The sequence below is a fragment of the Carassius carassius genome, unplaced genomic scaffold (genome assembly GCF_963082965.1).
Source record: "Carassius carassius unplaced genomic scaffold, fCarCar2.1 SCAFFOLD_57, whole genome shotgun sequence".
Classification (NCBI taxonomy): Eukaryota; Metazoa; Chordata; class Actinopteri; order Cypriniformes; family Cyprinidae; genus Carassius; species Carassius carassius.
This window is the reverse complement of record NW_026775196.1, coordinates 417,501-437,500: the sequence shown is the minus strand read 5'-3', so window position 1 is coordinate 437,500 and position 20,000 is coordinate 417,501. Positions and strand designations below refer to the sequence as shown.

Sequence of the window (20,000 nt, the reverse complement as noted above, 5' to 3'; positions counted from 1 at the left end):
TCCAAAAAGCTTACAGCACCTGGTATTCCCAGGCTGTCTCCCATCCAAATACTAACCAAGCCCAAACCTGGTTAGCTTCCGAGATCAGATGAGATCAGGCATAGCCAGGTTGGTATGGCCGTAAGCGAAAGCTGCTGCAAAGAGAGGGCTATTTAAAGATCAGACACTCTAATCTCCAGTTCATTATATAAGTTCGGAATAAAACCCAAAAGCTTACAGAACCTGGTATTCCCAGGCGGTCTCCCATCCAAGTACTAACCAGGCCCAAACCTGCTTAGCTTCCAAGACCAGACGAGATCGGGCATAGCCAGGTTGGTATGGCCGTAAGCGATAGCTGCTGCAAGGAGAGGGCTAATTAAAGATCAGCCACTGTAATCTCCAGTACATTATATAAATAGGGACGAAAACCCAAAAGCTTACAGCACCTGGCAATCCCAGGCAGTCTCCCATCCAAGTAGTAACCAGAACCAAACATGCTAAGATTCAGACATCGGGCATTGACTCTTTTTTTTTTTTTTTTTGCACGATTATTATATAATGAGTGAAGAAATTCCAAAAAGTAAAAAATTTTGAAAAATTTCCAAAAAGCTTTCAGCACCTGGTATTCCCAAGCGGTTTCCCATCCAAGTACTAACCAGGCATAGCCAGGTATGGCCGTAAGCGAAGGCTGCTGCAGAGAGAGGGCTATTTAAAGATCAGCCACTCTAATCTCCAGTTCAATAGATAAGTAGGGAAGAAAACCCAAAAGCTTACAGCACCTGGTATTATTCACAGGCAGTCTCCCATCCAAGTAGTAACCAGAACCAAACATGCTAAGATTCAGAGATCGGGCATTGACTCTTTTTTTTTTTTTTGCACGATTATTATATAATTAGTGAAGAAATTCCAAAAAGTAAAAAATTTTGAAAAATTTCCAAAAAGCTTTCAGCACCTGGTATTCCCAAGCGGTTTCCCATCCAAGTACTAACCAGGCATAGCCAGGTATGGCCGTAAGCGAAGGCTGCTGCAGAGAGAGGGCTATTTAAAGATCAGCCACTCTAATCTCCAGTTCAATATATAAGTAGGGACGAAAACCCAAAAGCTTACAGCACCTAGCAATCCCAGGCGGTCTCCCATCCAAGTAGTAACCAGAACCAAACATGCTAAGATTCAGAGATCGGGCATTGACTCTTTTTTTTTTTTTGCACGATTATTATATAATTAGTGAAAAAACTCCAAAAAGTAAAAAATTGTGAAACATTTCCAAAAAGCTTTCAGCACCTGGTTTTCCCAGGCGGTTTCCCATCCAAGTACTAACCAGGCATAGCCAGGTATGGCCGTAAGCGAAGGCTGCTGCAGAGAGAGGGCTATTTAAAGATCAGCCACTCTAATCTCCAGTTCAATATATAAGTAGGGAAGAAAACCCAAAAGCTTACAGCACCTGGTATTATTCACAGGCAGTCTCCATTCCAAGTAGTAACCAGAACCAAACATGCTAAGATTCAGAGATATGGCATTGACTCTTTTTTTTTTTTTTTTCAAGATTATTACATAACTAATGAAAATTTTCCAAAAAGCTTACAGCACCTGGTATTCCCAGGCGGTCTCCCATCCAAGTAGTAACCAGAACCAAATATGCTAAGATTCAGACATTGGGCATTGACTCTTTTTTTTTTTTTGCACGAATATTATATAATGAGTGAAGAAATTCCAAAAAGTAAAAAATTTTGAAAAATTTCCAAAAAGCTTTCAGCACCTGGTATTCCCAAGCGGTTTCCCATCCATGTACTAACCAGGCATAGCCAGGTATGGCCGTAAGCGAAGGCTGCTGCAGAGAGAGGGCTATTTAAAGATCAGCCACTCTAATCTCCAGTTCAATATATAAGTAGGGAAGAAAACCCAAAAGCTTACAGCACCTGGTATTATTCCCAGGCAGTCTCCCATCCAAGTAGTAACCAGAACCAAACATGCTAAGATTCAGAGATCGGGCATTGACTCTTTTTTTTTTTTGCACGATTATTATATAATTAGTGAAAAAATTCCAAAAAGTAAAAAATTGTGAAACATTTCCAAAAAGCTTTCAGCACCTGGTATTCCCAGGCGGTCTCCCATCCAAGTAGTAACCAGAACCAAATATGCTAAGATTCAGACATCGGGCATTGACTCTTTTTTTTTTTTTGCACGATTATTATATAATTAGTGAAAAAATTCCAAAAAGTAAAAAAATTTGAAAAATTTCCAAAAAGCTTTCAGCACCTGGTATTCCCAGGCGGTTTCCCATCCAAGTACTAAACAGGCATAGCCAGGTATGGCCGTAAGCGAAGGCTGCTGCAGAGAGAGGGCTATTTAAAGATCAGCCACTCTAATCTCCAGTTCAATATATAAGTAGGGAAGAAAACCCAAAAGCTTACAGCACCTGGTATTATTCTCAGGCAGTCTCCCATCCAAGTAATAACCAGAACCAAACATTCTAAGATTCAGAGATCTGGCATTGACTCTTTTTTTTTTTTCAAGATTATTACATAACTAATGAAAATTTTCCAAAAAGCTTACAGCACCTGGTATTCCCAGGCGGTCTCCCATCCAAGTACTAACCAGGCCCAAACCTGCTTAGCTTCCGAGATCAGACGAGATCGGGCATAGCCAGGTTGGTATGGCCGTAAGCGAAAGCTGCTGCAAAGAGAGGGCTAATTAAAGATCAGCCACTGTAATCTCCAGTACATTATATAAATAGGGACGAAAACCCAAAAGCTTACAGCACCTGGCAATCCCAGGCGGTCTCCCATCCAAGTAGTAACCAGAACCAAACATGCTAAGATTCAGACATCGGGCATTGACTCTTTTTTTTTTTTGCACAATTATTATATAATTAGTGAAAAAATTCCAAAAAGTAAAAAAATTTGAAAAATTTCCAAAAAGCTTTCAGCACCTGGTATTCCCAGGCGGTTTCCCATCCAAGTACTAAACAGGCATAGCCAGGTATGGCCGTAAGCGAAGGCTGCTGCAGAGAGAGGGCTATTTAAAGATCAGCCACTCTAATCTCCAGTTCAATATATAAGTAGGGAAGAAAACCCAAAAGCTTACAGCACCTGGTATTATTCTCAGGCAGTCTCCCATCCAAGTAATAACCAGAACCAAACATTCTAAGATTCAGAGATCTGGCATTGACTCTTTTTTTTTTTTTTTCAAGATTATTACATAACTAATGAAAATTTTCCAAAAAGCTTACAGCACCTGGTATTCCCAGGCGGTCCCAAACCTGCTTAGCTTCCGAGATCAGACGAGATCGGGCATAGCCAGGTTGGTATGGCCGTAAGCGAAAGCTGCTGCAAAGAGAGGGCTAATTAAAGATCAGCCACTGTAATCTCCAGTACATTATATAAATAGGGACGAAAACCCTAAAGCTTACAGCACCTGGCAATCCCAGGCGGTCTCCCATCCAAGTAGTAACCAGAACCAAACATGCTAAGATTCAGACATCGGGCATTGACTCTTTTCTTTTTTTTTTTTTTTTTTTTTTTTTGCACGATTATTATATAATTAGTGAAAAAATTCCAAAAAGTAAAAAAATTTGAAAAATTTCCAAAAAGCTTTCAGCACCTGGTATTCCCAGGCGGTTTCCCATCCAAGTACTAACCAGGCATAGCCAGGTATGGCCGTAAGCGAAGGCTGCTGCAGAGAGAGGGCTATTTAAAGATCAGCCACTCTAATCTCCAGTTCAATATATAAGTTCGGAATAAAACCCAAAAGCTTACAGCACCTGGTATTCCCAGGCGGTCTCCCATCCAAGTACTAACCAGGCCCAAACCTGCTTAGCTTCCGAGATCAGACGAGATCGGGCATAGCCAGGTTGGTATGGCCGTAAGCGAAAGCTGCTGCAAAGAGAGGGCTAATTAAAGATCAGCCACTGTAATCTCCAGTACATTATATAAATAGGGACGAAAACCCAAAAGCTTACAGCACCTGGCAATCCCAGGCGGTCTCCCATCCAAGTAGTAACCAGAACCAAACATGCTAAGATTCAGACATCGGGCATTGACTCTTTTTTTTTTTTTTTTTTTTTTTGCACGATTATTATATAATTAGTGAAAAAATTCCAAAAAGTAAAAAAATTTGAAAAATTTCCAAAATTGGTATTCCCAGGCGGTTTCCCATCCAAGTACTAAACAGGCATAGCCAGGTATGGCCGTAAGCGAAGGCTGCTGCAGAGAGAGGGCTATTTAAAGATCAGCCACTCTAATCTCCAGTTCAATATATAAGTAGGGAAGAAAACCCAAAAGCTTACAGCACCTGGTATTATTCTCAGGCAGTCTCCCATCCAAGTAATAACCAGAACCAAACATTCTAAGATTCAGAGATCTGGCATTGACTCTTTTTTTTTTTCAAGATTATTACATAACTAATGAAAATTTTCCAAAAAGTTTACAGCACCTGGTATTCCCAGGCGGTCTCCCATCCAAGTACTAACCAGGCCCAAACCTGCTTAGCTTCCGAGATCAGACGAGATCGGGCATAGCCAGGTTGGTATGGCCGTAAGCGAAAGCTGCTGCAAAGAGAGGGCTAATTAAAGATCAGCCACTGTAATCTCCAGTACATTATATAAATAGGGACGAAAACCCAAAAGCTTACAGCACCTGGCAATCCCAGGCGGTCTCCCATCCAAGTAGTAACCAGAACCAAACATGCTAAGATTCAGACATCGGGCATTGACTCTTTTTTTTTTTTTTTTTTTTTTTTTGCACGATTATTATATAATTAGTGAAAAAATTCCAAAAAGTAAAAAATTGTGAAACTTTCCAAAAAGCTTTCAGCACCTGGTATTCCCAGGCGGTTTCCCATCCAAGTACTAACCAGGCATAGCCAGGTATGGCCGTAAGCGAAGGCTGCTGCAGAGAGAGGGCTATTTAAAGATCAGCCACACTAATCTCCAGTTCAATATATAAGTAGGGAAGAAAACCCAAAAGCTTACAGCACCTGGTATTATTCCCATGCAGTCTCCCATCCAAGTAGTAACCAGAACCAAACATGCTAAGATTCAGAGATCTGGCATTGACTCTTTTTTTTTTTTTTTCAAGATTATTACATAACTAATGAAAATTTTCCAAAAAGCTTACAGCACCTGGTATTCCCAGGCTGTCTCCCATCCAAGTACTAACCAAGCCCAAACCTGCTTAGCTTCCGAGATCAGACGAGATCAGGCATAGCCAGGTTGGTATGGCCGTAAGCGAAAGCTGCTGCAAAGAGAGGGCTATTTAAAGATCAGACACTCTAATCTCCAGTTCATTATATAAGTTCGGAATAAAACCCAAAAGCTTACAGCACCTGGTATTCCCAGGCGGTCTCCCATCCAAGTACTAACCAGGCCCAAACCTGCTTAGCTTCCAAGACCAGACGAGATCGGGCATAGCCAGGTTGGTATGGCCGTAAGCGAAGGCTGCTGCAGAGAGAGGGCTATTTAAAGATCAGCCACTCTAATCTCCAGTTCAATATATAGGTAGGGAAGAAAACCCAAAAGCTTACAGCACCTGGTATTATTCCCAGGCAGTCTCCCATCCAAGTAGTAACCAGAACCAAACATGCTAAGGTTCAGAGATCTGGCATTGACTCTTTTTTTTTTTTTTCAAGATTATTACATAACTAATGAAAATTTTCCAAAAAGCTTACAGCACCTGGTATTCCCAGGCTGTCTCCCATCCAAATACTAACCAAGCCCAAACCTGGTTAGCTTCCGAGATCAGATGAGATCAGGCATAGCCAGGTTGGTATGGCCGTAAGCGAAAGCTGCTGCAAAGAGAGGGCTATTTAAAGATCAGACACTCTAATCTCCAGTTCATTATATAAGTTCGGAATAAAACCCAAAAGCTTACAGAACCTGGTATTCCCAGGCGGTCTCCCATCCAAGTACTAACCAGGCCCAAACCTGCTTAGCTTCCAAGACCAGACGAGATCGGGCATAGCCAGGTTGGTATGGCCGTAAGCGATAGCTGCTGCAAGGAGAGGGCTAATTAAAGATCAGCCACTGTAATCTCCAGTACATTATATAAATAGGGACGAAAACCCAAAAGCTTACAGCACCTGGCAATCCCAGGCAGTCTCCCATCCAAGTAGTAACCAGAACCAAACATGCTAAGATTCAGACATCGGGCATTGACTCTTTTTTTTTTTTTTTTTGCACGATTATTATATAATGAGTGAAGAAATTCCAAAAAGTAAAAAATTTTGAAAAATTTCCAAAAAGCTTTCAGCACCTGGTATTCCCAAGCGGTTTCCCATCCAAGTACTAACCAGGCATAGCCAGGTATGGCCGTAAGCGAAGGCTGCTGCAGAGAGAGGGCTATTTAAAGATCAGCCACTCTAATCTCCAGTTCAATAGATAAGTAGGGAAGAAAACCCAAAAGCTTACAGCACCTGGTATTATTCACAGGCAGTCTCCCATCCAAGTAGTAACCAGAACCAAACATGCTAAGATTCAGAGATCGGGCATTGACTCTTTTTTTTTTTTTTGCACGATTATTATATAATTAGTGAAGAAATTCCAAAAAGTAAAAAATTTTGAAAAATTTCCAAAAAGCTTTCAGCACCTGGTATTCCCAAGCGGTTTCCCATCCAAGTACTAACCAGGCATAGCCAGGTATGGCCGTAAGCGAAGGCTGCTGCAGAGAGAGGGCTATTTAAAGATCAGCCACTCTAATCTCCAGTTCAATATATAAGTAGGGACGAAAACCCAAAAGCTTACAGCACCTAGCAATCCCAGGCGGTCTCCCATCCAAGTAGTAACCAGAACCAAACATGCTAAGATTCAGAGATCGGGCATTGACTCTTTTTTTTTTTTTGCACGATTATTATATAATTAGTGAAAAAACTCCAAAAAGTAAAAAATTGTGAAACATTTCCAAAAAGCTTTCAGCACCTGGTTTTCCCAGGCGGTTTCCCATCCAAGTACTAACCAGGCATAGCCAGGTATGGCCGTAAGCGAAGGCTGCTGCAGAGAGAGGGCTATTTAAAGATCAGCCACTCTAATCTCCAGTTCAATATATAAGTAGGGAAGAAAACCCAAAAGCTTACAGCACCTGGTATTATTCACAGGCAGTCTCCCATCCAAGTAGTAACCAGAACCAAACATGCTAAGATTCAGAGATATGGCATTGACTCTTTTTTTTTTTTTTTTCAAGATTATTACATAACTAATGAAAATTTTCCAAAAAGCTTACAGCACCTGGTATTCCCAGGCGGTCTCCCATCCAAGTAGTAACCAGAACCAAATATGCTAAGATTCAGACATTGGGCATTGACTCTTTTTTTTTTTTTGCACGAATATTATATAATGAGTGAAGAAATTCCAAAAAGTAAAAAATTTTGAAAAATTTCCAAAAAGCTTTCAGCACCTGGTATTCCCAAGCGGTTTCCCATCCATGTACTAACCAGGCATAGCCAGGTATGGCCGTAAGCGAAGGCTGCTGCAGAGAGAGGGCTATTTAAAGATCAGCCACTCTAATCTCCAGTTCAATATATAAGTAGGGAAGAAAACCCAAAAGCTTACAGCACCTGGTATTATTCCCAGGCAGTCTCCCATCCAAGTAGTAACCAGAACCAAACATGCTAAGATTCAGAGATCGGGCATTGACTCTTTTTTTTTTTTGCACGATTATTATATAATTAGTGAAAAAATTCCAAAAAGTAAAAAATTGTGAAACATTTCCAAAAAGCTTTCAGCACCTGGTATTCCCAGGCGGTCTCCCATCCAAGTAGTAACCAGAACCAAATATGCTAAGATTCAGACATCGGGCATTGACTCTTTTTTTTTTTTTGCACGATTATTATATAATTAGTGAAAAAATTCCAAAAAGTAAAAAAATTTGAAAAATTTCCAAAAAGCTTTCAGCACCTGGTATTCCCAGGCGGTTTCCCATCCAAGTACTAAACAGGCATAGCCAGGTATGGCCGTAAGCGAAGGCTGCTGCAGAGAGAGGGCTATTTAAAGATCAGCCACTCTAATCTCCAGTTCAATATATAAGTAGGGAAGAAAACCCAAAAGCTTACAGCACCTGGTATTATTCTCAGGCAGTCTCCCATCCAAGTTATAACCAGAACCAAACATTCTAAGATTCAGAGATCTGGCATTGACTCCTTTTTTTTTTTTCAAGATTATTACATAACTAATGAAAATTTTCCAAAAAGCTTACAGCACCTGGTATTCCCAGGCGGTCTCCCATCCAAGTACTAACCAGGCCCAAACCTGCTTAGCTTCCGAGATCAGACGAGATCGGGCATAGCCAGGTTGGTATGGCCGTAAGCGAAAGCTGCTGCAAAGAGAGGGCTAATTAAAGATCAGCCACTGTAATCTCCAGTACATTATATAAATAGGGACGAAAACCCTAAAGCTTACAGCACCTGGCAATCCCAGGCGGTCTCCCATCCAAGTAGTAACCAGAACCAAACATGCTAAGATTCAGACATCGGGCATTGACTCTTTTCTTTTTTTTTTTTTTTTTTTTTTTTTGCACGATTATTATATAATTAGTGAAAAAATTCCAAAAAGTAAAAAAATTTGAAAAATTTCCAAAAAGCTTTCAGCACCTGGTATTCCCAGGCGGTTTCCCATCCAAGTACTAACCAGGCATAGCCAGGTATGGCCGTAAGCGAAGGCTGCTGCAGAGAGAGGGCTATTTAAAGATCAGCCACACTAATCTCCAGTTCAATATATAAGTAGGGAAGAAAACCCAAAAGCTTACAGCACCTGGTATTATTCCCATGCAGTCTCCCATCCAAGTAGTAACCAGAACCAAACATGCTAAGATTCAGAGATCTGGCATTGACTCTTTTTTTTTTTTTTTCAAGATTATTACATAACTAATGAAAATTTTCCAAAAAGCTTACAGCACCTGGTATTCCCAGGCTGTCTCCCATCCAAGTACTAACCAAGCCCAAACCTGCTTAGCTTCCGAGATCAGACGAGATCAGGCATAGCCAGGTTGGTATGGCCGTAAGCGAAAGCTGCTGCAAAGAGAGGGCTATTTAAAGATCAGACACTCTAATCTCCAGTTCATTATATAAGTTCGGAATAAAACCCAAAAGCTTACAGCACCTGGTATTCCCAGGCGGTCTCCCATCCAAGTACTAACCAGGCCCAAACCTGCTTAGCTTCCAAGACCAGACGAGATCGGGCATAGCCAGGTTGGTATGGCCGTAAGCGAAGGCTGCTGCAGAGAGAGGGCTATTTAAAGATCAGCCACTCTAATCTCCAGTTCAATATATAGGTAGGGAAGAAAACCCAAAAGCTTACAGCACCTGGTATTATTCCCAGGCAGTCTCCCATCCAAGTAGTAACCAGAACCAAACATGCTAAGGTTCAGAGATCTGGCATTGACTCTTTTTTTTTTTTTTCAAGATTATTACATAACTAATGAAAATTTTCCAAAAAGCTTACAGCACCTGGTATTCCCAGGCTGTCTCCCATCCAAATACTAACCAAGCCCAAACCTGGTTAGCTTCCGAGATCAGATGAGATCAGGCATAGCCAGGTTGGTATGGCCGTAAGCGAAAGCTGCTGCAAAGAGAGGGCTATTTAAAGATCAGACACTCTAATCTCCAGTTCATTATATAAGTTCGGAATAAAACCCAAAAGCTTACAGAACCTGGTATTCCCAGGCGGTCTCCCATCCAAGTACTAACCAGGCCCAAACCTGCTTAGCTTCCAAGACCAGACGAGATCGGGCATAGCCAGGTTGGTATGGCCGTAAGCGATAGCTGCTGCAAGGAGAGGGCTAATTAAAGATCAGCCACTGTAATCTCCAGTACATTATATAAATAGGGACGAAAACCCAAAAGCTTACAGCACCTGGCAATCCCAGGCAGTCTCCCATCCAAGTAGTAACCAGAACCAAACATGCTAAGATTCAGACATCGGGCATTGACTCTTTTTTTTTTTTTTTTGCACGATTATTATATAATGAGTGAAGAAATTCCAAAAAGTAAAAAATTTTGAAAAATTTCCAAAAAGCTTTCAGCACCTGGTATTCCCAAGCGGTTTCCCATCCAAGTACTAACCAGGCATAGCCAGGTATGGCCGTAAGCGAAGGCTGCTGCAGAGAGAGGGCTATTTAAAGATCAGCCACTCTAATCTCCAGTTCAATAGATAAGTAGGGAAGAAAACCCAAAAGCTTACAGCACCTGGTATTATTCACAGGCAGTCTCCCATCCAAGTAGTAACCAGAACCAAACATGCTAAGATTCAGAGATCGGGCATTGACTCTTTTTTTTTTTTTTGCACGATTATTATATAATTAGTGAAGAAATTCCAAAAAGTAAAAAATTTTGAAAAATTTCCAAAAAGCTTTCAGCACCTGGTATTCCCAAGCGGTTTCCCATCCAAGTACTAACCAGGCATAGCCAGGTATGGCCGTAAGCGAAGGCTGCTGCAGAGAGAGGGCTATTTAAAGATCAGCCACTCTAATCTCCAGTTCAATATATAAGTAGGGACGAAAACCCAAAAGCTTACAGCACCTAGCAATCCCAGGCGGTCTCCCATCCAAGTAGTAACCAGAACCAAACATGCTAAGATTCAGAGATCGGGCATTGACTCTTTTTTTTTTTTTGCACGATTATTATATAATTAGTGAAAAAACTCCAAAAAGTAAAAAATTGTGAAACATTTCCAAAAAGCTTTCAGCACCTGGTTTTCCCAGGCGGTTTCCCATCCAAGTACTAACCAGGCATAGCCAGGTATGGCCGTAAGCGAAGGCTGCTGCAGAGAGAGGGCTATTTAAAGATCAGCCACTCTAATCTCCAGTTCAATATATAAGTAGGGAAGAAAACCCAAAAGCTTACAGCACCTGGTATTATTCACAGGCAGTCTCCCATCCAAGTAGTAACCAGAACCAAACATGCTAAGATTCAGAGATATGGCATTGACTCTTTTTTTTTTTTTTTTCAAGATTATTACATAACTAATGAAAATTTTCCAAAAAGCTTACAGCACCTGGTATTCCCAGGCGGTCTCCCATCCAAGTAGTAACCAGAACCAAATATGCTAAGATTCAGACATTGGGCATTGACTCTTTTTTTTTTTTTGCACGAATATTATATAATGAGTGAAGAAATTCCAAAAAGTAAAAAATTTTGAAAAATTTCCAAAAAGCTTTCAGCACCTGGTATTCCCAAGCGGTTTCCCATCCATGTACTAACCAGGCATAGCCAGGTATGGCCGTAAGCGAAGGCTGCTGCAGAGAGAGGGCTATTTAAAGATCAGCCACTCTAATCTCCAGTTCAATATATAAGTAGGGAAGAAAACCCAAAAGCTTACAGCACCTGGTATTATTCCCAGGCAGTCTCCCATCCAAGTAGTAACCAGAACCAAACATGCTAAGATTCAGAGATCGGGCATTGACTCTTTTTTTTTTTTGCACGATTATTATATAATTAGTGAAAAAATTCCAAAAAGTAAAAAATTGTGAAACATTTCCAAAAAGCTTTCAGCACCTGGTATTCCCAGGCGGTCTCCCATCCAAGTAGTAACCAGAACCAAATATGCTAAGATTCAGACATCGGGCATTGACTCTTTTTTTTTTTTTGCACGATTATTATATAATTAGTGAAAAAATTCCAAAAAGTAAAAAAATTTGAAAAATTTCCAAAAAGCTTTCAGCACCTGGTATTCCCAGGCGGTTTCCCATCCAAGTACTAAACAGGCATAGCCAGGTATGGCCGTAAGCGAAGGCTGCTGCAGAGAGAGGGCTATTTAAAGATCAGCCACTCTAATCTCCAGTTCAATATATAAGTAGGGAAGAAAACCCAAAAGCTTACAGCACCTGGTATTATTCTCAGGCAGTCTCCCATCCAAGTTATAACCAGAACCAAACATTCTAAGATTCAGAGATCTGGCATTGACTCCTTTTTTTTTTTTCAAGATTATTACATAACTAATGAAAATTTTCCAAAAAGCTTACAGCACCTGGTATTCCCAGGCGGTCTCCCATCCAAGTACTAACCAGGCCCAAACCTGCTTAGCTTCCGAGATCAGACGAGATCGGGCATAGCCAGGTTGGTATGGCCGTAAGCGAAAGCTGCTGCAAAGAGAGGGCTAATTAAAGATCAGCCACTGTAATCTCCAGTACATTATATAAATAGGGACGAAAACCCTAAAGCTTACAGCACCTGGCAATCCCAGGCGGTCTCCCATCCAAGTAGTAACCAGAACCAAACATGCTAAGATTCAGACATCGGGCATTGACTCTTTTCTTTTTTTTTTTTTTTTTTTTTTTTTTGCACGATTATTATATAATTAGTGAAAAAATTCCAAAAAGTAAAAAAATTTGAAAAATTTCCAAAAAGCTTTCAGCACCTGGTATTCCCAGGCGGTTTCCCATCCAAGTACTAACCAGGCATAGCCAGGTATGGCCGTAAGCGAAGGCTGCTGCAGAGAGAGGGCTATTTAAAGATCAGCCACTCTAATCTCCAGTTCAATATATAAGTAGGGAAGAAAACCCAAAAGCTTACAGCACCTGGTATTATTCTCAGGCAGTCTCCCATCCAAGTAATAACCAGAACCAAACATGCTAAGATTCAGACATCGGGCATTGACTCTTTTTTTTTTTTCAAGATTATTACATAACTAATGAAAATTTTCCAAAAAGCTTACAGCACCTGGTATTCCCAGGCGGTCTCCTATCCAAGTACTAACCAGGCCCAAACCTGCTTAGCTTCCGAGATCAGACGAGATCGGGCATAGCCAGGTTGGTATGGCCGTAAGCGAAAGCTGCTGCAAAGAGAGGGCTAATTAAAGATCAGCCACTGTAATCTCCAGTACATTATATAAATAGGGACGAAAACCCTAAAGCTTACAGCACCTGGCAATCCCAGGCGGTCTCCCATCCAAGTACTAACCAGGCCCAAACCTGCTTAGCTTCCGAGATCAGACGAGATCGGGCATAGCCAGGTTGGTATGGCCGTAAGCGAAAGCTGCTGCAAAGAGAGGGCTAATTAAAGATCAGCCACTGTAATCTCCAGTACATTATATAAATAGGGACGAAAACCCTAAAGCTTACAGCACCTGGCAATCCCAGGCGGTCTCCCATCCAAGTAGTAACCAGAACCAAACATGCTAAGATTCAGACATCGGGCATTGACTCTTTTCTTTTTTTTTTTTTTTTTTTTTTTTTTTTGCACGATTATTATATAATTAGTGAAAAAATTCCAAAAAGTAAAAAAATTTGAAAAATTTCCAAAAAGCTTTCAGCACCTGGTATTCCCAGGCGGTTTCCCATCCAAGTACTAACCAGGCATAGCCAGGTATGGCCGTAAGCGAAGGCTGCTGCAGAGAGAGGGCTATTTAAAGATCAGCCACTCTAATCTCCAGTTCAATATATAAGTTCGGAATAAAACCCAAAAGCTTACAGCACCTGGTATTCCCAGGCGGTCTCCCATCCAAGTACTAACCAGGCCCAAACCTGCTTAGCTTCCGAGATCAGACGAGATCGGGCATAGCCAGGTTGGTATGGCCGTAAGCGAAAGCTGCTGCAAAGAGAGGGCTAATTAAAGATCAGCCACTGTAATCTCCAGTACATTATATAAATAGGGACGAAAACCCAAAAGCTTACAGCACCTGGCAATCCCAGGCGGTCTCCCATCCAAGTAGTAACCAGAACCAAACATGCTAAGATTCAGACATCGGGCATTGACTCTTTTTTTTTTTTTTTTTTTTTTTTTGCACGATTATTATATAATTAGTGAAAAAATTCCAAAAAGTAAAAAAAATTTGAAAAATTTCCAAAAAGCTTTCAGCACCTGGTATTCCCAGGCGGTTTCCCATCCAAGTACTAAACAGGCATAGCCAGGTATGGCCGTAAGCGAAGGCTGCTGCAGAGAGAGGGCTATTTAAAGATCAGCCACTCTAATCTCCAGTTCAATATATAAGTAGGGAAGAGAACCCAAAAGCTTACAGCACCTGGTATTATTCTCAGGCAGTCTCCCATCCAAGTAATAACCAGAACCAAACATTCTAAGATTCAGAGATCTGGCATTGACTCCTTTTTTTTTTTTCAAGATTATTACATAACTAATGAAAATTTTCCAAAAAGCTTACAGCACCTGGTATTCCCAGGCGGTCTCCCATCCAAGTACTAACCAGGCCCAAACCTGCTTAGCTTCCGAGATCAGACGAGATCGGGCATAGCCAGGTTGGTATGGCCGTAAGCGAAAGCTGCTGCAAAGAGAGGGCTAATTAAAGATCAGCCACTGTAATCTCCAGTACATTATATAAATAGGGACGAAAACCCTAAAGCTTACAGCACCTGGCAATCCCAGGCGGTCTCCCATCCAAGTAGTAACCAGAACCAAACATGCTAAGATTCAGACATCGGGCATTGACTCTTTTCTTTTTTTTTTTTTTTTGCACGATTATTATATAATTAGTGAAAAAATTTCCAAAAAGTAAAAAAATTTGAAAAATTTCCAAAAAGCTTTCAGCACCTGGTATTCCCAGGCGGTTTCCCATCCAAGTACTAACCAGGCATAGCCAGGTATGGCCGTAAGCGAAGGCTGCTGCAGAGAGAGGGCTATTTAAAGATCAGCCACTCTAATCTCCAGTTCAATATATAAGTAGGGAAGAAAACCCAAAAGCTTACAGCACCTGGTATTATTCTCAGGCAGTCTCCCATCCAAGTAATAACCAGAACCAAACATGCTAAGATTCAGACATCGGGCATTGACTCTTTTTTTTTTTTCAAGATTATTACATAACTAATGAAAATTTTCCAAAAAGCTTACAGCACCTGGTATTCCCAGGCGGTCTCCTATCCAAGTACTAACCAGGCCCAAACCTGCTTAGCTTCCGAGATCAGACGAGATCGGGCATAGCCAGGTTGGTATGGCCGTAAGCGAAAGCTGCTGCAAAGAGAGGGCTAATTAAAGATCAGCCACTGTAATCTCCAGTACATTATATAAATAGGGACGAAAACCCTAAAGCTTACAGCACCTGGCAATCCCAGGCGGTCTCCCATCCAAGTACTAACCAGGCCCAAACCTGCTTAGCTTCCGAGATCAGACGAGATCGGGCATAGCCAGGTTGGTATGGCCGTAAGCGAAAGCTGCTGCAAAGAGAGGGCTAATTAAAGATCAGCCACTGTAATCTCCAGTACATTATATAAATAGGGACGAAAACCCAAAAGCTTACAGCACCTGGCAATCCCAGGCGGTCTCCCATCCAAGTAGTAACCAGAACCAAACATGCTAAGATTCAGACATCGGGCATTGACTCTTTTTTTTTTTTTTTTTTTTTTTGCACGATTATTATATAATTAGTGAAAAAATTCCAAAAAGTAAAAAAAATTTGAAAAATTTCCAAAAAGCTTTCAGCACCTGGTATTCCCAGGCGGTTTCCCATCCAAGTACTAAACAGGCATAGCCAGGTATGGCCGTAAGCGAAGGCTGCTGCAGAGAGAGGGCTATTTAAAGATCAGCCACTCTAATCTCCAGTTCAATATATAAGTAGGGAAGAGAACCCAAAAGCTTACAGCACCTGGTATTATTCTCAGGCAGTCTCCCATCCAAGTAATAACCAGAACCAAACATTCTAAGATTCAGAGATCTGGCATTGACTCCTTTTTTTTTTTTCAAGATTATTACATAACTAATGAAAATTTTCCAAAAAGCTTACAGCACCTGGTATTCCCAGGCGGTCTCCCATCCAAGTACTAACCAGGCCCAAACCTGCTTAGCTTCCGAGATCAGACGAGATCGGGCATAGCCAGGTTGGTATGGCCGTAAGCGAAAGCTGCTGCAAAGAGAGGGCTAATTAAAGATCAGCCACTGTAATCTCCAGTACATTATATAAATAGGGACGAAAACCCTAAAGCTTACAGCACCTGGCAATCCCAGGCGGTCTCCCATCCAAGTAGTAACCAGAACCAAACATGCTAAGATTCAGACATCGGGCATTGACTCTTTTCTTTTTTTTTTTTTTTTGCACGATTATTATATAATTAGTGAAAAAAGTCCAAAAAGTAAAAAAATTTGAAAAATTTCCAAAAAGCTTTCAGCACCTGGTATTCCCAGGCGGTTTCCCATCCAAGTACTAACCAGGCATAGCCAGGTATGGCCGTAAGCGAAGGCTGCTGCAGAGAGAGGGCTATTTAAAGATCAGCCACTCTAATCTCCAGTTCAATATATAAGTAGGGAAGAAAACCCAAAAGCTTACAGCACCTGGTATTATTCTCAGGCAGTCTCCCATCCAAGTAATAACCAGAACCAAACATGCTAAGATTCAGACATCGGGCATTGACTCTTTTTTTTTTTTCAAGATTATTACATAACTAATGAAAATTTTCCAAAAAGCTTACAGCACCTGGTATTCCCAGGCGGTCTCCTATCCAAGTACTAACCAGGCCCAAACCTGCTTAGCTTCCGAGATCAGACGAGATCGGGCATAGCCAGGTTGGTATGGCCGTAAGCGAAAGCTGCTGCAAAGAGAGGGCTAATTAAAGATCAGCCACTGTAATCTCCAGTACATTATATAAATAGGGACGAAAACCCTAAAGCTTACAGCACCTGGCAATCCCAGGCGGTCTCCCATCCAAGTACTAACCAGGCCCAAACCTGCTTAGCTTCCGAGATCAGACGAGATCGGGCATAGCCAGGTTGGTATGGCCGTAAGCGAAAGCTGCTGCAAAGAGAGGGCTAATTAAAGATCAGCCACTGTAATCTCCAGTACATTATATAAATAGGGACGAAAACCCTAAAGCTTACAGCACCTGGCAATCCCAGGCGGTCTCCCATCCAAGTAGTAACCAGAACCAAACATGCTAAGATTCAGACATCGGGCATTGACTCTTTTCTTTTTTTTTTTTTTTTTTTTTTTTTTTGCACGATTATTATATAATTAGTGAAAAAATTCCAAAAAGTAAAAAAATTTGAAAAATTTCCAAAAAGCTTTCAGCACCTGGTATTCCCAGGCGGTTTCCCATCCAAGTACTAACCAGGCATAGCCAGGTATGGCCGTAAGCGAAGGCTGCTGCAGAGAGAGGGCTATTTAAAGATCAGCCACTCTAATCTCCAGTTCAATATATAAGTTCGGAATAAAACCCAAAAGCTTACAGCACCTGGTATTCCCAGGCGGTCTCCCATCCAAGTACTAACCAGGCCCAAACCTGCTTAGCTTCCGAGATCAGACGAGATCGGGCATAGCCAGGTTGGTATGGCCGTAAGCGAAAGCTGCTGCAAAGAGAGGGCTAATTAAAGATCAGCCACTGTAATCTCCAGTACATTATATAAATAGGGACGAAAACCCAAAAGCTTACAGCACCTGGCAATCCCAGGCGGTCTCCCATCCAAGTAGTAACCAGAACCAAACATGCTAAGATTCAGACATCGGGCATTGACTCTTTTTTTTTTTTTTTTTTTTTTTGCACGATTATTATATAATTAGTGAAAAAATTCCAAAAAGTAAAAAAATTTGAAAAATTTCCAAAAAGCTTTCAGCACCTGGTATTCCCAGGCGGTTTCCCATCCAAGTACTAAACAGGCATAGCCAGGTATGGCCGTAAGCGAAGGCTAATGCAGAGAGAGGGCTATTTAAAGATCAGCCACTCTAATCTCCAGTTCAATATATAAGTAGGGAAGAAAACCCAAAAGCTTACAGCACCTGGTATTATTCTCAGGCAGTCTCCCATCCAAGTAATAACCAGAACCAAACATTCTAAGATTCAGAGATCTGGCATTGACTCTTTTTTTTTTTCAAGATTATTACATAACTAATGAAAATTTTCCAAAAAGCTTACAGCACCTGGTATTCCCAGGCGGTCTCCCATCCAAGTACTAACCAGGCCCAAACCTGCTTAGCTTCCGAGATCAGACGAGATCGGGCATAGCCAGGTTGGTATGGCCGTAAGCGAAAGCTGCTGCAAAGAGAGGGCTAATTAAAGATCAGCCACTGTAATCTCCAGTACATTATATAAATAGGGACGAAAACCCAAAAGCTTACAGCACCTGGCAATCCCAGGCGGTCTCCCATCCAAGTAGTAACCAGAACCAAACATGCTAAGATTCAGACATCGGGCATTGACTCTTTTTTTTTTTTTTTTTTTTTTTTTGCACGATTATTATATAATTAGTGAAAAAATTCCAAAAAGTAAAAAATTGTGAAACTTTCCAAAAAGCTTTCAGCACCTGGTATTCCCAGGCGGTTTCCCATCCAAGTACTAACCAGGCATAGCCAGGTATGGCCGTAAGCGAAGGCTGCTGCAGAGAGAGGGCTATTTAAAGATCAGCCACACTAATCTCCAGTTCAATATATAAGTAGGGAAGAAAACCCAAAGGCTTACAGCACCTGGTATTATTCCCATGCAGTCTCCCATCCAAGTAGTAACCAGAACCAAACATGCTAAGATTCAGAGATCTGGCATTGACTCTTTTTTTTTTTTTTTTCAAGATTATTACATAACTAATGAAAATTTTCCAAAAAGCTTACAGCACCTGGTATTCCCAGGCTGTCTCCCATCCAAGTACTAACCAAGCCCAAACCTGCTTAGCTTCCGAGATCAGACGAGATCAGGCATAGCCAGGTTGGTATGGCCGTAAGCGAAAGCTGCTGCAAAGAGAGGGCTATTTAAAGATCAGACACTCTAATCTCCAGTTCATTATATAAGTTCGGAATAAAACCCAAAAGCTTACAGCACCTGGTATTCCCAGGCGGTCTCCCATCCAAGTACTAACCAGGCCCAAACCTGCTTAGCTTCCAAGACCAGACGAGATCGGGCATAGCCAGGTTGGTATGGCCGTAAGCGAAGGCTGCTGCAGAGAGAGGGCTATTTAAAGATCAGCCACTCTAAACTCCAGTTCAATATATAGGTAGGGAAGAAAACCTTAAAGCTTACAGCACCTGGTATTATTCCCAGGCAGTCTCCCATCCAAGTAGTAACCAGAACCAAACATGCTAAGAATCAGAGATCTGGCATTGACTCTTTTTTTTTTTTTTTTCAAGATTATTACATAACTAATGAAAATTTTCCAAAAAGCTTACAGCACCTGGTATTCCCAGGCTGTCTCCCATCCAAATACTAACCAAGCCCAAACCTGGTTAGCTTCCGAGATCAGATGAGATCAGGCATAGCCAGGTTGGTATGGCCGTAAGCGAAAGCTGCTGCAAAGAGAGGGCTATTTAAAGATCAGACACTCTAATCTCCAGTTCATTATATAAGTTCGGAATAAAACCCAAAAGCTTACAGAACCTGGTATTCCCAGGCGGTCTCCCATCCAAGTACTAACCAGGCCCAAACCTGCTTAGCTTCCAAGACCAGACGAGATCGGGCATAGCCAGGTTGGTATGGCCGTAAGCGATAGCTGCTGCAAAGAGAGGGCTAATTAAAGATCAGCCACTGTAATCTCCAGTACATTATATAAATAGGGACGAAAACCCAAAAGCTTACAGCACCTGGCAATCCCAGGCGGTCTCCCATCCAAGTAGTAACCAGAACCAAACATGCTAAGATTCAGACATCGGGCATTGACTCTTTTTTTTTTTTTTTTTGCACGATTATTATATAATGAGTGAAGAAATTCCAAAAAGTAAAAAATTTTGAAAAATTTCCAAAAAGCTTTCAGCACCTGGTATTCCCAAGCGGTTTCCCATCCAAGTACTAACCAGGCATAGCCAGGTATGGCCGTAAGCGAAGGCTGCTGCAGAGAGAGGGCTATTTAAAGATCAGCCACTCTAATCTCCAGTTCAATAGATAAGTAGGGAAGAAAACCCAAAAGCTTACAGCACCTGGTATTATTCACAGGCAGTCTCCCATCCAAGTAGTAACCAGAACCAAACATGCTAAGATTCAGAGATCGGGCATTGACTCTTTTTTTTTTTTGCACGATTATTATATAATTAGTGAAGAAATTCCAAAAAGTAAAAAAATTTGAAAAATTTCCAAAAAGCTTTCAGCACCTGGTATTCCCAAGCGGTTTCCCATCCAAGTACTAACCAGGCATAGCCAGGTATGGCCGTAAGCGAAGGCTGCTGCAGAGAGAGGGCTATTTAA

At 41.4% G+C, this 20,000-nt stretch overlaps 30 non-coding genes across 30 annotated transcripts; all 30 read right to left on the bottom strand.

The window, feature by feature from the left end:
• Window positions 1-7: 7 nt before the first annotated feature.
• On the bottom strand, window positions 8-126 carry LOC132138984 (5S ribosomal RNA). Its single transcript, XR_009433257.1, has one exon. It is a non-coding gene; the product is annotated as a 5S ribosomal RNA (ribosomal RNA).
• An 84-nt stretch (window positions 127-210) lies between these two features.
• On the bottom strand, window positions 211-329 carry LOC132138770 (5S ribosomal RNA). Its single transcript, XR_009433050.1, has one exon. It is a non-coding gene; the product is annotated as a 5S ribosomal RNA (ribosomal RNA).
• A 2,196-nt stretch (window positions 330-2,525) lies between these two features.
• LOC132138460 (5S ribosomal RNA) lies at window positions 2,526-2,644 on the bottom strand. Its single transcript, XR_009432751.1, has one exon. It is a non-coding gene; the product is annotated as a 5S ribosomal RNA (ribosomal RNA).
• A 1,083-nt stretch (window positions 2,645-3,727) lies between these two features.
• LOC132138448 (5S ribosomal RNA) lies at window positions 3,728-3,846 on the bottom strand. The gene has a single exon (XR_009432740.1). It is a non-coding gene; the product is annotated as a 5S ribosomal RNA (ribosomal RNA).
• Window positions 3,847-4,398: 552 nt separating this feature from the next.
• LOC132137871 (5S ribosomal RNA) lies at window positions 4,399-4,517 on the bottom strand. Its single transcript, XR_009432189.1, has one exon. It is a non-coding gene; the product is annotated as a 5S ribosomal RNA (ribosomal RNA).
• A 569-nt stretch (window positions 4,518-5,086) lies between these two features.
• Window positions 5,087-5,205, bottom strand: LOC132138814 (5S ribosomal RNA). The gene has a single exon (XR_009433093.1). It is a non-coding gene; the product is annotated as a 5S ribosomal RNA (ribosomal RNA).
• An 84-nt stretch (window positions 5,206-5,289) lies between these two features.
• LOC132138463 (5S ribosomal RNA) lies at window positions 5,290-5,408 on the bottom strand. Its single transcript, XR_009432754.1, has one exon. It is a non-coding gene; the product is annotated as a 5S ribosomal RNA (ribosomal RNA).
• Window positions 5,409-5,636: 228 nt separating this feature from the next.
• LOC132138983 (5S ribosomal RNA) lies at window positions 5,637-5,755 on the bottom strand. Its single transcript, XR_009433256.1, has one exon. It is a non-coding gene; the product is annotated as a 5S ribosomal RNA (ribosomal RNA).
• An 84-nt stretch (window positions 5,756-5,839) lies between these two features.
• LOC132138769 (5S ribosomal RNA) lies at window positions 5,840-5,958 on the bottom strand. The gene has a single exon (XR_009433049.1). It is a non-coding gene; the product is annotated as a 5S ribosomal RNA (ribosomal RNA).
• A 2,197-nt stretch (window positions 5,959-8,155) lies between these two features.
• On the bottom strand, window positions 8,156-8,274 carry LOC132138437 (5S ribosomal RNA). The gene has a single exon (XR_009432729.1). It is a non-coding gene; the product is annotated as a 5S ribosomal RNA (ribosomal RNA).
• Window positions 8,275-8,849: 575 nt separating this feature from the next.
• Window positions 8,850-8,968, bottom strand: LOC132138813 (5S ribosomal RNA). The gene has a single exon (XR_009433092.1). It is a non-coding gene; the product is annotated as a 5S ribosomal RNA (ribosomal RNA).
• An 84-nt stretch (window positions 8,969-9,052) lies between these two features.
• LOC132138462 (5S ribosomal RNA) lies at window positions 9,053-9,171 on the bottom strand. The gene has a single exon (XR_009432753.1). It is a non-coding gene; the product is annotated as a 5S ribosomal RNA (ribosomal RNA).
• Window positions 9,172-9,399: 228 nt separating this feature from the next.
• Window positions 9,400-9,518, bottom strand: LOC132138982 (5S ribosomal RNA). The gene has a single exon (XR_009433255.1). It is a non-coding gene; the product is annotated as a 5S ribosomal RNA (ribosomal RNA).
• Window positions 9,519-9,602: 84 nt separating this feature from the next.
• On the bottom strand, window positions 9,603-9,721 carry LOC132138768 (5S ribosomal RNA). The gene has a single exon (XR_009433048.1). It is a non-coding gene; the product is annotated as a 5S ribosomal RNA (ribosomal RNA).
• Window positions 9,722-11,917: 2,196 nt separating this feature from the next.
• LOC132138425 (5S ribosomal RNA) lies at window positions 11,918-12,036 on the bottom strand. The gene has a single exon (XR_009432717.1). It is a non-coding gene; the product is annotated as a 5S ribosomal RNA (ribosomal RNA).
• Window positions 12,037-12,609: 573 nt separating this feature from the next.
• Window positions 12,610-12,728, bottom strand: LOC132138001 (5S ribosomal RNA). Its single transcript, XR_009432315.1, has one exon. It is a non-coding gene; the product is annotated as a 5S ribosomal RNA (ribosomal RNA).
• Window positions 12,729-12,812: 84 nt separating this feature from the next.
• On the bottom strand, window positions 12,813-12,931 carry LOC132138562 (5S ribosomal RNA). The gene has a single exon (XR_009432850.1). It is a non-coding gene; the product is annotated as a 5S ribosomal RNA (ribosomal RNA).
• A 433-nt stretch (window positions 12,932-13,364) lies between these two features.
• LOC132138413 (5S ribosomal RNA) lies at window positions 13,365-13,483 on the bottom strand. The gene has a single exon (XR_009432706.1). It is a non-coding gene; the product is annotated as a 5S ribosomal RNA (ribosomal RNA).
• A 569-nt stretch (window positions 13,484-14,052) lies between these two features.
• On the bottom strand, window positions 14,053-14,171 carry LOC132138402 (5S ribosomal RNA). The gene has a single exon (XR_009432695.1). It is a non-coding gene; the product is annotated as a 5S ribosomal RNA (ribosomal RNA).
• Window positions 14,172-14,735: 564 nt separating this feature from the next.
• On the bottom strand, window positions 14,736-14,854 carry LOC132138000 (5S ribosomal RNA). The gene has a single exon (XR_009432314.1). It is a non-coding gene; the product is annotated as a 5S ribosomal RNA (ribosomal RNA).
• An 84-nt stretch (window positions 14,855-14,938) lies between these two features.
• Window positions 14,939-15,057, bottom strand: LOC132138561 (5S ribosomal RNA). The gene has a single exon (XR_009432849.1). It is a non-coding gene; the product is annotated as a 5S ribosomal RNA (ribosomal RNA).
• Window positions 15,058-15,624: 567 nt separating this feature from the next.
• LOC132138390 (5S ribosomal RNA) lies at window positions 15,625-15,743 on the bottom strand. Its single transcript, XR_009432684.1, has one exon. It is a non-coding gene; the product is annotated as a 5S ribosomal RNA (ribosomal RNA).
• Window positions 15,744-16,306: 563 nt separating this feature from the next.
• On the bottom strand, window positions 16,307-16,425 carry LOC132137999 (5S ribosomal RNA). The gene has a single exon (XR_009432313.1). It is a non-coding gene; the product is annotated as a 5S ribosomal RNA (ribosomal RNA).
• Window positions 16,426-16,509: 84 nt separating this feature from the next.
• LOC132138560 (5S ribosomal RNA) lies at window positions 16,510-16,628 on the bottom strand. The gene has a single exon (XR_009432848.1). It is a non-coding gene; the product is annotated as a 5S ribosomal RNA (ribosomal RNA).
• Window positions 16,629-17,060: 432 nt separating this feature from the next.
• Window positions 17,061-17,179, bottom strand: LOC132138378 (5S ribosomal RNA). The gene has a single exon (XR_009432673.1). It is a non-coding gene; the product is annotated as a 5S ribosomal RNA (ribosomal RNA).
• A 564-nt stretch (window positions 17,180-17,743) lies between these two features.
• On the bottom strand, window positions 17,744-17,862 carry LOC132138367 (5S ribosomal RNA). Its single transcript, XR_009432662.1, has one exon. It is a non-coding gene; the product is annotated as a 5S ribosomal RNA (ribosomal RNA).
• Window positions 17,863-18,432: 570 nt separating this feature from the next.
• Window positions 18,433-18,551, bottom strand: LOC132138812 (5S ribosomal RNA). Its single transcript, XR_009433091.1, has one exon. It is a non-coding gene; the product is annotated as a 5S ribosomal RNA (ribosomal RNA).
• Window positions 18,552-18,635: 84 nt separating this feature from the next.
• LOC132138461 (5S ribosomal RNA) lies at window positions 18,636-18,754 on the bottom strand. The gene has a single exon (XR_009432752.1). It is a non-coding gene; the product is annotated as a 5S ribosomal RNA (ribosomal RNA).
• A 230-nt stretch (window positions 18,755-18,984) lies between these two features.
• Window positions 18,985-19,103, bottom strand: LOC132138981 (5S ribosomal RNA). Its single transcript, XR_009433254.1, has one exon. It is a non-coding gene; the product is annotated as a 5S ribosomal RNA (ribosomal RNA).
• An 84-nt stretch (window positions 19,104-19,187) lies between these two features.
• On the bottom strand, window positions 19,188-19,306 carry LOC132138767 (5S ribosomal RNA). Its single transcript, XR_009433047.1, has one exon. It is a non-coding gene; the product is annotated as a 5S ribosomal RNA (ribosomal RNA).
• Window positions 19,307-20,000: the final 694 nt, after the last annotated feature.